This window comes from Drosophila arizonae, chromosome X (assembly GCF_054131065.1).
Source record: "Drosophila arizonae isolate 15081-1271.41 chromosome X, UAZ_ARI_1.0, whole genome shotgun sequence".
Lineage (NCBI taxonomy): Eukaryota > Metazoa > Arthropoda > Insecta > Diptera > Drosophilidae > Drosophila > Drosophila arizonae.
This window is the reverse complement of record NC_142927.1, coordinates 27,242,409-27,257,588: the sequence shown is the minus strand read 5'-3', so window position 1 is coordinate 27,257,588 and position 15,180 is coordinate 27,242,409. Positions and strand designations below refer to the sequence as shown.

The 15,180-nt window shown below is 39.1% G+C and overlaps 1 protein-coding gene across 5 annotated transcripts in view; it reads right to left on the bottom strand.

Moving 5' to 3' along the window:
* Positions 1–14,543, bottom strand: part of Sh (Potassium voltage-gated channel protein Shaker) — a 206,676-nt gene extending 192,133 nt beyond the window's left edge. Inside the window, exons 1-2 of one of the 5 annotated variants that reach the window (XM_089474131.1) lie at positions 14,103–14,543; positions 10,222–10,644 (exon numbers count right to left, since the gene is read on the bottom strand). The gene's annotated coding sequence lies outside the window, so the exon portion shown is untranslated. Of the gene's footprint in view, positions 1–10,221; positions 10,801–14,102 lie in introns of those variants that run through there. The other 4 variants (XM_089474132.1, XM_089474130.1, XM_089474133.1 and 1 more) reach the window with 4 other exon arrangements.
* Between the last annotated feature and the right edge of the window lie 637 nt (positions 14,544–15,180).

Sequence of the window (15,180 nt, the reverse complement as noted above, 5' to 3'; positions counted from 1 at the left end):
AAATGAGTGCAGGTATATGTATAATAATAAAATGTATATCAATTATGTTTCTTATTAATTTTTTCTTTTAATATGCACACTTTACTTTTATAATGTTCTCTGATTTTCATTGATATATTTTTTTTTTCGATCTTTATTTACAGGGTATACTAATAACGATTTAAGCTGCCGGCATTGCTCTAAGTCCTATACAAATGCATGTTGTGGGTGTGTATATACTATGTGTCTATGTGTGTGTGTGTGTGTGTGTGTATGAGTACCTTTCACTTTGCTACACCCTTGACCAGCCAGCCACCGTTAACTCTGGCCACCCACAGAGCGCTGGCTTTTGATTAGTTATTGCTGTACTTTCTTTATGTTTATGTTGTTGTTGTTGCTGCTGCTGCTGTGATTGTTGTTGTGCTTGCTGCTGGCACTGTTTTCAACATTCGTGCAGTTTTTGATTAGCAGCAATTTCGCCACTGTTGTTGCTTTGGCTAAAATAATCGACGCGCTTTCAAAACGCTTCCGCAACGTTTTCGCCTTTAATTTTGTTCTTTCGCATTTCGCGTTTCGCTTTTTGCGCCAATTTCAATTTATTTATTGATTGATTGCGTATGTGGGTGTGCTATTGTGTGTATGTTTGACCTTAAAACTCGCCCAATTAAAACACTGCATACACCATATTGGCCAAAAGCCTGAGTACATTAAAAATTGAGAGCAAACAAAAAATAGCAATTTGCACTCACATTTTTTGTCGCACGTTTTTTGTTTTTGTTTTTTTTTTTTTTTTTCTTTTTTTGCTCTTTTATTTTATTTGCGTATTTTTTAATTCAACCAAAGAGCCCACGTCGACGTCGCAGTCGACGCCCACCTCGGCGGGGTCTATAAATAAATCCTATAGTACGAAATAAACGCGTCCAAAATCAAATCGAAATCAAATTTAAACCTCAATACCCGAGCCGTTGCGCCACTTTTTATCAGTGAAATCTTTTTAATCTATTTATATTCATTTCATACTATTGAAAGTCGAATTTGTAAATTTGATTTATGAAATCAATATATATATTGAAATTAATATTCATAATATGAATTGATTCATTTTAATGTGTAATTTTCCCTATCGATTCACTCATTGATGTGTGTTTATAAACAAAAAACATTTCTTAAAAAAATATATAAATCGTGTCTTTTGCCTCCCTTTTATCTATTGTTAATTGTTGGTTCTTTGTTTTCCACACTATCTTTTCCTCTTTCAATTTCTTTGACACCGTAACTAGATCAGCACTTATACTCTACTTAAAGTATTCTTCCACCTACTCCAGCTTTCATTAGCTCTCTTTATCACCCTCAGTATCTGTCAGCCTGTCTTTCCCCATGTCTCTTTGTCTGCCCTTCCGTGCGTCGTTTTATGTTTTTCTTTCTTTCTCTTTGGCTGTAATCGCTATCTCACTCTCTCATTTTCTCTCACTGCTCTTATTTCTCTCTCTGTCTGTCTCTCTTTCTTTGCTATCCACCCTTTTCCACTTATTATTTCCCCTTTGTGTTTTTCATTTCCCTCTACTTCAGCTTCTGTCAATTTGATCTCTCTTTTTGCGGGTTCTCTCTTTTTTCTTGCTTTTTTCTCTCCTTTTCTCCCTCTCTCTTTCACTATCTCAGCCCCTCTCTCTATCTCTCATTCTCTCCCTCTCTTTTCTCTCTCTCTCTCTCTATCTCTCTCACTCTTCCTCTCTGTCTCTCGGTCTCTCTCTATCTATTAATATTTCTCTCTTCCTCTCTCTCTCTTTCTTTCGTTCTCTCTTTTCTCTCTCTCTCTCTCTATCTCTCTCACTCTTCCTCTCTGTCTCTCGGTCTCTCTCTATCTATTAATATTTCTCTCTTCCTCTCTTTCTCTCTCTCTCCCTCTCCCTCTACATCTATCTCTCTCTGTCAACTTCTGCTACTTTTCATTTCTCTCTCTCAATTCTTCGTTCTATTGCTTCTTGTTTTTCATGTCTCTCTTTCGCCACACAGCTGCCTATACATATGTTTCTCTCTCCTCCATTATCTCCCTTTCATTCTTTCTTAATCCTCCTCTCAGTCGTCGAGTTATTTGGCACATGAAATAAATTCAATTACTTTTTACGACATATCCTTAAACATTTTGCCATCACTTATCAAAGAGCCAAATGCTAAAATAATTGAATTTTCTCTCGCTAGGTTCTCTCTGTATTCTTTTCCAACTCTAGACCACTCGACATATCTTCCTCATTACTTATTAATTACACAATAAAATTGAAAGTATGTCTTAGCACTGTCCTTTCCATACTTAAATGTTTTACCTTCTACTTAGAATCGATGCAGTCTCTATTCCTGCAAAGCTCAACAATAAAGTCGAGTAGATTAATGGGCTAATATATGACTTGATCTAATTATGCGTTTTTCGCTTTCAAATTAACCACATTCTAGGGTCCGTACTATGTGTGCTAGAAGAGATTTTGGACTTTTGTCCAGGGCTTCTGGAGTTGTGGCCAATTATTTTGTTAGCTCTCAATTTGTTGTCGATTTATTGCGCCAGTGGCTGTGACATTCGCCATCGCAGGCAATGCGAGGGATGGAGACAGATGGGGTCAGTCAAGGGAGTAGTCACTGTTCGAGCTGCTGTTTATCAATTGACACGCGCGTACCATAAAAAATGTATCTCGGCAAGTGTTTCGATGGCTGTCGAGTCGGGCCCTGAGGGCCCTTTGACTCTGTCCTTCGCAAATGGGCGCGTCGCCGGCGAAACTCCTATAAATATCGTTGACGATTTATCAATGTATATATATGTATATACACACACATATCTATATACATCTATATGTATTCGTTTAAGTGTGTATCTATTGCTATTGCGCGTGGGCCTATAAAATAGCTGAAACAAACAGCAACAACAAGCGGGCATTTGCTTTTTAGACGGTCGATCGTTTGTCGGCCCGTTTTCAATTTGTTTGATTTCGTTTGCCAATTCTCGACTTGTTCTCAATATACCCTGTAGCCATGAAATCGATAAGAGAGTGTAGGTTGGCGCTATATACATAAATAAAATAGGATAACAAAAGTTCTTGGTACAGATAAGAGATCTGAATACCCTGTAAGAATCTTACTCTGATTACCAATGCTCGTGATGTTCTTGTTATACCCTGTAGCAGTGTCCTTGACCTGTATACGAACTCAAACTATCAGACTATGTATACTATATATACCCTTTAACTGCAACTACAATCAAAAGAACGCTATAGTGATTAGCCCAATTACAGGGCATTAACTGGCCCATCAATCCTCATCACTATCAATACTATTTGGTCTACAATCCACTACACCGACTGCCCCCACCTGATTGGTCCACTAATGAAATTCGCCCCGAACAATCGAAGCTGCGAGCAGCGACAAATGATCGCTGATCAACTTTAGATATCTGTGCGACATTTGTTACAACACGTAAATCGGTTTGATTTCCCAGTGCCAACTGTGTCAGTTGCATGTGAAATTTACCGATGTGTGTGTGAGTGAGTGTGTGTGTGTGATTGAGTGAGTGTGGGAATACATTAAGTCTATTTAAAAACTATAGCTAAAATATATTCCAGCCAAGGTGACGCTGACATTGATCTTTGATGTTCACAGTGCGTATGCGTTATTTCCTTAAATCCAATACATGTGCTTCAGGAAATTTATATTGGGTCGACTCTATCCCTATGTTCCTCTCCTTCCCTGCATCTGTATCCACATCTCCCATTTTCCTGTCTCCCGTCTCACTGTCTCCACGTCTCTATTTCTCGCAGTATCTCTGTCTCCCTCTGTTTTTCTCCTTCTCCGCCCATTTCTGTGTCTCTGTGCATCTCTCGCTCTCCCACCCAGCCGCACTTATACATATTTCATTTTTATCTCTCGCCTTTCCCTTTCCTTTATGAATCCCTTCAGTCTTGCTGCCCACGTGAATATCTGAGTGGAAAAAATGAATATAATTTCTTAATTGGTTTATCACCTCACACGATTGGGATAAGTTGATGGGCCCAACCGCCTGGGTGTGCAAAAGGCAGCTTATTTGATTACTAGCTACACCTCTACAACGTCTCTCTCTCACTCGCTCGCTATCTGTCTCCCTCTCTCTATCTGCACCTGTTTCTTTATCGCTGACAACTCTTGGCGAATACTCTGCAAGCAAGCTGCGATATTTTTATTCCATTTGCATACACACACACACACACACACAAGCTAGCACATAGTAGTGTGTTAATTTGATTTCCCCAAACTAGAATATGCACCATATCGCAAGCAAACCTCGCCCGCAGCTCGATGCCCGCTGTGAACCCTTTTATCTGACATTTTATGCATCCCCGCGCGGCCGCAACGAGCCATTAAATATGCAGAGTTGCCACAGTTTAAAAACCGCAATGTAAATTAAACAATTCAATACAACGACCTCTGGCAGGGCGGCTCTACATGAGTGCTACATATGTGTATACAAGTCAAATGCGAGGGTCGGGTCCGAAAAGGTCACCAATAGACAATAAATTCGGCTTTGATGCGGCCATTAATTTATAATAGATATCAGCTTGTCTATATATCACTTTGGATGGAACAACAAAAACAAAGCTGTCCAAAGAAATTGAATTATTACTTAACAACTAAAGCACTCAAGTATTTACATCTTTGCTCTACGTGAATACATTTTTAGCAGTTGCAGTTGCATGTATTTAAGGCAATTGAGAACAATCATGAAACAAGTATGAGCAACTAAAATACAGATTTTTAAAGTAGACACTGCACATATGTGTATTAAGGGATTATATCAAATATGTAGTTGTTGCCATTGAAAATGGCCAAGATATATTGATTATAATCAAAATTATAAATATAAAATATAAAATATAAAATATAAAATATAGAATATAAAATATAAAATATAAAATATAAAATATAAAATTTAAAATATAAAATATAAAATATAAAATATAAAATATAAAATTTAAAATATGAAATATAAAATATGAAATATATTAATATGTTCGTGATTCTCTCCTTCGCGCACTTTAAATACGTTTAAACTTATTTCAGAGGTGGGAAAATTGACTTGGCTAGTCAAACCTTAACGTATCACAGCCCTAAAGAGATCTAGCAAAACGACATTCTAGATACCTCACCAGAGTAAATTTCCATGAAAATTATATGGCTCTCAAGTTAACATACATTAATATACTCAGCCCATATATACATATTCAATATCCCATTCTTCCCTTTTAGCCAAACCCTTTAATAATTTACCCTTCTTAATGGCTCGCGTTCTCTATTGCATTTTCTGTTTTCACGAATTCTGTTAGATTTATTTTAGTTTTATGTTAAATAAATTAGTTGCTTTAACACAAATTTATAAAAGAAAGAGGCAGCCATTCCAGTCGGAATTGATCGACTAGGCAATACCCTTGAAACACAAATTCAAACATTATTTTTATCTTTTTTCTGAGTTCTTTTAATGTGTATTTAAATATGAAACTATAATTTTATTTTTATTCAAAAAATAAATAAATAAATAAAAATAACAATTTTGTAAATATCAATCGATTATTAGTTTTAAGTATCTCACTATTCAAAGATATTTATTCGATGGGTTCATTCCTAGAGTCCTAGATGAAAGGGGAGAACAATCTGTGTTACTAGTTCCTATAGTGCTCGAGCTATGCCGTATGGATCATAGATTCAAATCGATTTAAACCAATATTTCGATAATAGAATATATAAATAAACTATAAATATATTAGCGACCATTTATTCTTCTTGAGATCAATATAAAGGCCAACAAAGCAAATGTGCTGGAATATATAAGCTCTCTTAGCCAGATTTTCATTTATTCATGACTGATATACCCCATTCACCTACTTTTGTATTCTCATTGAAAAAAATAAATAAATAAAAAAATAAAATGAATGCGAAAAAAGACGCGCGCTCACATAAAAAACTCTTCAATGCAAATAAAAATAGAAAAGTGTAAAAATGCAGGCGCTGAACATGAATGCAGCTGGCTGGTTTGACTTGCCACATGAACAGCAACAACAACAACAAAAACAACGTCTACGGCAATACAACCATAAAAATTAAAAATAAAACTTACATAAATTTAGAAGGAACTCTGGCGGGCAGCGGAGCAGCGTCATTTGTCGCACTGCTCCCAAAATGCCTTTTATTTTTGGACAAACGGCAACAGCAACAACAACAACAACAACATCTGTTGCAGTTGAAACAGCCACGACAAATTGCACTCCCAACTGTTTAGCAAGCAAACTGACTTTGAAATACCAAGCAGGAGCACGAGAGTTCTACCCAAATGAAATGGCAGTGCTTAGCCTGAACAACTTAAACGGCTCGAGCGGCTTAAGGTTTTAGCCGCTTTGGCTTTGGAATGAATGCAGACGCCAAGCGACGCAGCGCACCGCAACAATCGAATCAGAGTTGAGACTTCAACAGCTCCAACAACAACAACAGTTAATAAGTATATACAACATATCACAGATATATACATACGTATATACTTGTGTATGTAAGTCTATGCATAGATATTCTATAAGCAAGTCAGCCCACTTAGATGCTCAAACAACAAGTAAACTCATTCCAGTCGGGCGCTACCGACTGCGTAATACTCATTCACGGTCCAGGAACTGTCGCTCAAGTCCAAAGCTTAGAGTTTACCCATGCTCCCACTTGACGTAGATACATATCAATTATATACGTATGTTATCAAAGTGAAAAGTATTCAAAATATGCATTACTAAGCTACTGATTTGCCACGCCCCAGGAGGAGGGATCAGAAAAGCTGTAATGCTCTTATTACATATTCAAAATTTCGGTACTGACGGGCAGACAGACCTTTTACAAAACCAATATACTTCAAATACGATTCGTTAATATGCAAACTGTAAACAGAGTAAGATCATTGCAGTTAGGCAATAAACCCATTCCATTTGATATTCTCCGATGTGCCAAGTCTTCAATGGACGAACCACATAATTTATAGACCTATCTACATATAAGATAGATGACCCTGATGATCTTGACTCAGGCACGGCGAATTGTATATGTAGGTTTGTCATGCACCATTCCAGCACTGGCTCCAATATAATTTGTAATCCCTCTATGAATCCGTGGATGTATAGTCTTTCTCTATAAGCTAGATCTGGTACACCCCCAATATATATTTCAAATCTCAAAGCTCTTCAAACCAATATGCTCTCTTCACTTGCTTAAAGAGAATGGAAAGCAAAGATATAGTCGGCACTTGTCGCCATGGCCAAAATAAGTAGATTGGGAGTTGGGGGCCATCTATTTCGGCTGCTGCTGCTGCTGCGATGTGGGTGTATCTCCGTGAGCAAATGCGTGCGTGCCTTTGTATGTGTGTGTGTGTGTAAGGCTTGTGAATGCCATTGGATGCTATGCCACTCTAAAATTCCAGGCACATACACACTATAAGCAGTTCGCAGCGGCGATGAGAACAAAAAGACAAGCGAAGACTCCAGCGAGTCATAAAAACTGTGCAAGCGGGGCTTGTTTATACCCTGGAAAAGCAGCGAGCATGCTGAAAGGGTATGCACAATAACTGATTAAAAATTAAAAGTGATGTAAATCTGCAAACAAATTTACATAATTAACTTGTAATTTTTATTAACTTTTAATTGATTTTATTTGATTAACTTTTATATTTTCTCTGTAAAAAGAAACTCTATCTATCTCTTTCTCAACTATCAACTCTAACATTAATTTGTCGTAGGAATCTAAATTATATGAAAAATGTATTGTATAATTTTATAAAAATCATAGAAAATATATAAAAAAAATATATAAATACAATCATATCTAACGGTATTACATACACATATATATTAATAGCCTATAATTGCTTATGAGCCATAAACCACAACACTACCTCTTTATTTTTCCAGGGTATCTCACCTAGCCAAGCCCACACTCTGCTCAACTGCCAAGCACTAAGTTATTATTGTTGCTCTTTGTCGCTGTGGGCGGCTGAGGGAGACAACGGGTGGCAATGCGGATTGGGATTGCGATTGGGATAGGGGATTGGGGATTGGGCTCGGGAGCTTAGGACTCGCATATTTGGATTCGTTAGTGAGACTCCAGCTGCGAGAAGCGTTGAGGCAAATTAAATACAGGAAGTTTGCAAAAGCGACTCTGAGGCGAATGCCAGCAAGCGGCAGCATATTAATAGAAATGAGAAGTGCAAAGGACGCAGCAGTTCGCAACTGTTTCGAGAATTCGCAACAGCGACAACAACAACAGCAGCTGAGTTAGAGAAGTGTGGAAAATATTTGGTAAATGTTGTTAGAGTTTTTGGCGTTTGTGGCGCAACAAATTTGCACACAAAGAGACTTTCATAAAACATAAGCAAAATATACGAGTCTATGTGTATGTGTGAGTGTCTGTGTCTGTCTGTGAGCACTGAAAATGTTTATGAGCACTTTAGCTGGCCACTGTCCGCTGTTGTGCGGTCCCTATCCGCCCATCATCAACATCATTCACATTTACGACGGAGGCCCACCCACAACGGGCAGCAGTCCCTGCTAGCGAATTTCCTCTGCTTGCTGTGTATACGGCGTACAGCATACCGTGCAGCTTCTGGGGCTTTTGCTTCTTTATTATTGTCAATGATTTGCTTTTGGGCTCATAAAATGGAGGCAAATTGAATTTTTTCCCTTTTGCTGTTTCCTTTTGCTTATCTTCGTCCTACTGCCTTTGGCTTTCCTGTTGCTTTTAGTGTTGCTGTTGTTGTTGGCCATGTTGTTGCTGTTGTTGTTGCTGCTGTAGCTCTTTCCTGGGGCACACGTGACGTATGCTTAATTATGTTACTGCATATTGCGCATACGCCATGCTGCACGCTGCGACCGGAGATCAAAGCGGCATGTTTTCAAGAGTGCAACGGACAGGGCAGCTTGCATTAGTTTCAAATTTCATTATATTATTTGGCACTACATTAGGTCAAGGTCAGCACTATTGATCGAAGCCTAACCAAGCGAATTTCTCAAAACAGAACTTAAAGCTGACGGAGTTAAAGTATAAACATTATGTTTCGATATAAATAGATAGACTTATTTGTCATTAAGCTCTGTTTTTATGAAACTATTATACTGTGGACGAAAATTGCTTCAAGTATCTGATTTAAGATTTTAAGACTCGTTGCTATATTGGATTAGTTCACTGCCTGCCTTGCTCTCCGTCCGTTCGTCTTTTGGTGTGTCTAGAGCCAGCCTCTTTAAATTGATAATGTAAATAAATCAGTGAATATTCGTGAGGACCTGCATCTATTAAGCCTAATACCAATTGGGAAATACTATTTTCAGTATCTCAGGAGCTGTAATATTTAGATACTCACGTTGATAACCTAGCAGAGCGAATATCAATCATAATATATATCATTCACAATTTTTACCATCAGAAGGTTAGGCTCTATATAATATATTATAACTGTGTTGTTAAGGTACTACACTTGCATTGTACAGATTCAGCGCTTAGAATAAATACATATAACAAAACAAAAAAGATAAAATAAAAAATTCACAATTTTTATGATTGATTGACAATTAAGTTAATTCTAACATTCTCTGTTCTCTGTTCTCTGAAAAAATTACAATATAAAAACTTTTGGAGTCTTACTAAAACTATAGGCAATTGCCAATTCTCATCATCAAAATCTCGAAATAAAATCATTGGAAGACTCTGTTTAGCCTTCGATTAAAGGCTAACACAATTTGATAAGCCCAAGTAAATTATTCAGCCATGGAGTGTCGCCGCTTGCAAAGGAATTATCCACTCAGCGCTACCTAATCAGCGCTACCAATCTGAAGTTTAGTTTCAAAGAAAACTATATTCCCCCGTTGCTTTGAAGTATAGATTACAGTAAATTAAACTCTGAGCTTTGCGCAGTTGGGGTGGCAGAAAACGAAAAGGGCCGGATTCCGTGGACGTAAACTTTTCGCCAATTTTAATTAAAGATTAAAGCTATTCAACAGGGGCGAGAGCTGATGCCTGATTCGAGCAGACATTGAGAAATCGCAAGTTGATTGCATTCTCCAATGTTCCTAATGCTCGACTCCAGATAGACTGTGCGAAGGGTGAAGCTAAATACAATTAGACGCATCGCACTTGACGAGCATTGTTGAGAAATGGATTCAGTGTCAAGATTAAGGAGGGATGTGTTGGCATAAGATGCCAATTACTTACCCAAGCGGTTGCTCTGCTGCTCACGTTGCTTAGTTGATTTTTATAATAATATCAAATGGATTGCTATTTGTTGAGGTAAGTATTACCAGCTTTAGTAATTACTATTATTATTATTATTTTATGAATTGTAGCAAGTGTTCATTTTTTACATAGAAAACGAAAGATAGTTCAGATATATAATATATATATATATATGTATTTCGATATTGCTTTCGAATTTCTTTGGCTTTTGCTTTTAGTTAGTTTTCACTTTGACTTTGGCTTGCAGTGTGGGCAGCATTATCAACATAATCATCATCCACATCATCATCATCATCATTTTGGGCTTCATCAGCATCTTCAGCACCAAGCACATTACTTTCATTATCATCTCATCATATCATTTTTTCCATATCAATTTCAAATATTTCTTTCTGCACGTCACTTTTGAGGCGAACGAGAAAAAAAATGTAAAAAAAAAAATAAATAAATAGACGAATTTTCAATCGAATCGAATGTGCGAAAAGCGCGCTATACAGACGGCCCATTCACACACACATACGCACACGCATACGCGGACAGGCACTAAACCCACATACACGCACACATGCACACTCACACAGATACAGAGACACGTGCGCGTTCACGTTCGCGTTCGCGTTTTGGGCGTTCGAGTTAAAGCGTATTCGCATCGAGCCTTTGTCAGGGTGTCACGTTTATTCATAATTATTCAATTATCATTTATTGCTGCATTCATTTTGCTTGCTAATCGCTGCTGCCGACGCTGCTGCTGCTGCTGCTGCTGCTCTTGCGAGGACTCGCATCCCGTTTTCATTTTCATCCATGATTTTTTCCTGCTGCTGGCCGATATTTCCAGCTCATTGAACGCGTTTAGCTCAACTTGAACTGAAATTTAAACTGGAACTAGAACAGGAGCTGGAGCTGGAGCTGGAGTTGGAGCTGTGGCCCTCTTGGGCTTTACCTTCTCTGCTCCCTATTTTAGGGAGTGGGCGTGCCTCGCCTGCGGACGGCTCTTTTTGTGTAATGCTGCAATGGCAACGGAAACAAAAAGGAAACGGAAATTTTTTATCGGCTTTTCAATAAATTTGCAACAAAATGAGGCAAATTGTGCACACGGCCAGCATATCACTCTCTCTCTCTCTGTCTATATAATATATATATATATATATATATATATATATATATATATATATATATATATATATCCCTCTCGCATTCTCTATATGTGTGTGCTCTATATACATGTTTATAATTTTATATTTCAGCAAGTACTTCAAATAGGCAATTGGCCATTTGGCTGCCTTTTTCCCGTTTCGCCATCCTCGCTTAATTGAATTCAAGTATATTTTCCCTCATCTAATAACGGTACTTTGTTTTTATAGCTTCCGAGCCCACAACGAGTACATTATATATACATCTGAGTAATATTTGTAATTCTATTTGTCACAACATTATTTCAAGTGCGTAGAGAACTCTGAATAAAGCAGACTCAAATGTATTACAGCCATACATATGTATGTATGTGTGTGTATCATAGGTCGTTTGTACATACATATACATACATATATGTAGTCCTTATATTTTAATAGACTCTCTCTATCTCTATCTCTATCTCTATCTCTATCTCTATCTCTATCTCTATCTCTATCTCTATCTCTATCTCTATCTCTATCTCTATCTCTATCTCTATCTCTATCTCTATCTCTATCTCTATCTCTATCTCTATCTCTATCTCTATCTCTATCTCTATCTCTATCTCTATCTCTATCTCTATCTCTATCTCTATCTCTATCCCTATTTCTATTTTCCTTCTTTTTCCATAAGACCTATAGGGAATCCTCTCCAGTTTCTCTTCCAGTTTTTCATTTTCATTCCCACCTTAATTGTTTCTTGTTTCAAGTGGCTCACTCCCATATATAGCATGGCACATTTATACTTTTTGTACGTTTTGGAATCACAGCGTCACATCCTTTTTAGCATCCTTTCAGTCACATCCTAGGCTAGAACTTTGGCTTTACAATTCGCATTTTATTTCCACTCTAGTTGCGTGTACTTTGCATTTAGTTAGCAAACTGACTTTCTCTATTTACTGCCAGTTGCCACTTGCCCTTGCCTCACTTCTCACTTCCCTTTCACCTTGTATTACATCAGCAGCTCTTCTCTTTGCCCATCCCTATCCCCATCCCCATCTCTATCTCTATCTCTGTCTCTCTCTATGTCTCTGTCGCTATTTTGGCTGCTGCCATCTTCCTTTTACTTAATGTTTTTCACAAGGCTTTTAAACTTGTCATGCATATTGATATAAGTAAGTAGAATTTGCCCGGCGGACTTCACGCTGTCAGCATATTCGAGCAATACCAAGCCTCTTACTTCCCTGCCCCCTCCACTCTAGCCTTCTTTCCAAAGTTCTCCCACACCACCTATTCTCCCACTCAATGCTTAGAGCCGAATATGCAAACTCGGCGAGAATTTCATATCGCAATTTAACTGAATTCGCGTCGTGACGTCCGATGCTTTGACTTCAGATTGACTTTTGTCGCCTGCAAGCGCTCTTCGGCTTCATCTCTTTAAGTTTACCAAGAATTCACTTAAAAGATTGACAAAATTTTCTTTTTTCACCTTTAAACGAGTTTACCAATAAATATTTCGGATCAGAGCTATCGATGAAACGGTTTCAACACCCTAAGCATTTGATGGCTCTAGTTTAAATTACAGAGTTTCAAGATTTGGTTGTGCATAGTTCACTGCTATACCGCTAGGAACAGAGCATGTTTGCTATCTCTTCTTCTTTGACTCTATGTTTACTACAGACATGTTTACACACATTGCACATTTTTGTGGCTTGATCGGGAATTGTTTGATTAACTAAATGTTACCCTCTATGTGAACAACGATAAAAACTTCGTTTTGCCTCAGTCGACTTGTATATTAGATTATACAGACAGACATATTCACATCCAACCAGTATACCTCTCCATATGTAATGAACATATAGGGTATGTAACAAGTAAAGGAAACTTTCCAAATAGAGGCTGGACTTTTCCCTCATGGCATCACTCTGTAACAAAATGGCGAGCTTGACAGATGCTTGTCACACACACACACACACACACACAGACGCACATGTATGTAGGGAAATTTCAAGGACGTTTGGCAGTGCGCAAAATACTAGATAGAACCAAATAGACTGTGGACCTGAGCGTAACCGAAACCGAAAACCAAATTCACATTAAAATAACATTTGATGAAGCATTTCAAGAAACCAGCAACAAGAATTCACATGTGAAAGTCATAAAAGTAAAAAAAAAACACACACACGCATACATTGAGTAGATAATTGTGCCTACGATTATATAGAGTCTGGGTCTCCTGCAGTGTTATGAATATGAAAATGATTTTTAACGAGGCAACACGTCGAGAGGCGTATGTATCTATAAGTAAATGTATCTGGAAGATAGCTGCAAATTTGTTGGACGCTGTCTCTCGATTTACGTCACAACAGTTTTATGGCTCTTTAAATACTAATTAAAGACGTTTTGTTGTTTCTCTTTTTTCCCGATCATTCAAATAAATATTATACTAGGCGGCCGCCAAAAGCATGAATCAAGTAGGTGGCGTATGGGGGCACCTACCTCAAATAAGACAGCAGCGCAGCGCATCAACAAGCAAAACCAAAAACCACCATGAAAAAAAAAAAAACTGTATTACCCCAAAATAAAATATAATAAAAAAAAAAAAAAACAACAACAACAAAGTGTTTTAATGTGTAGCGAGATTTTGAAAATAATTCTTCAAAGGCCGCGAGACACGTCGAGGAGTTCTAAGGTCATGAATTTGCACCAGAAAAAAAATACAACAGTAAAAAAATAAAGATTTCTTGCAGGTTAGTTTCTTGAGAACCGTTAGGCGCTATGCAAATTAGCGTTCTTCCTCTTTCCCATGCATTGCAATCGACAGCCACAACGACGGCGACGACGACGACGACGACGACGACGGCGGCGACAACAACGGCGACGGCGACAGCGACGGCAACGGCAACGGCAGCGTTCGCGTTGGCTGCTGCGACGACGATGGCGGCTACTAACACAAGGCAAACGCTGAACGGCTGAACGGCTCGACGGCTCTGCGACAGCCTCTGCGGCTGTAGAGGCTCAACAACAGTTAACTGCTGCGTGCTGCGTTTGGCGTGTGGCGGCTGCTGGTGTTGCTGCTGCTGCTGCTGCTACGTGCTGCTGCGTGCTGCTGCGAAACGTTGCGTTCGCGTTCGCGGCTCTTAACATCGCGGCGTATACCCAACGACTATTTGGCCACGGACGCAGCGGCCGTGCTGGAGACCCGCCTGAGCAATGCCGCTGCCGCCGCTGCAGGTTCGGCAAACGCACGACGCGTACGCTGAGCGAATCCGAAACGTAAATTGGCATCCGAATCAGTGTCCGAATGCAGTCGCAGTCGCTGGCGCTGTCGCTGTCGGTGTCACTGTCGCTGCCACTGTCGCTGCCACAGTCGCTGCCACAGTCGCTGTCGCTAGTAACAGCAGCTGATGATGCTTTCACCTTGAGCTTTTGCCACTGCCATGCTCTGTGCCTATTGCGACTTTTTTATCTTCATAGGCAGCATAGCGACTGCGACAGCGGCAGTGGCAGCAGCAACAGCAGCAGCAGCAGCAGCGACAGCGACAGCATCGGTATTCACTTTCGATATCGAAAATTAAAAAGCTTATGCGCCGCAGCGTGGCGACAACAACCGAATTTGAAGGTCAGGCGGCTGTCGGCAGTGCTTGTGCTTTTCTGAATCGAGCTGGCAGCAGGCGCAACAATCCGTTGCAAATGCCACCAACTGTGGCAAAATGCCGGCAAAAGCTCCTCCGACGCGTATCCCTTTCCTTGTCAACGACGGGAAGTAAATGGGGCAACGCGGCAGCCGCAACGCACTGCAGCAGCGCATTTTCGAAATTCCACA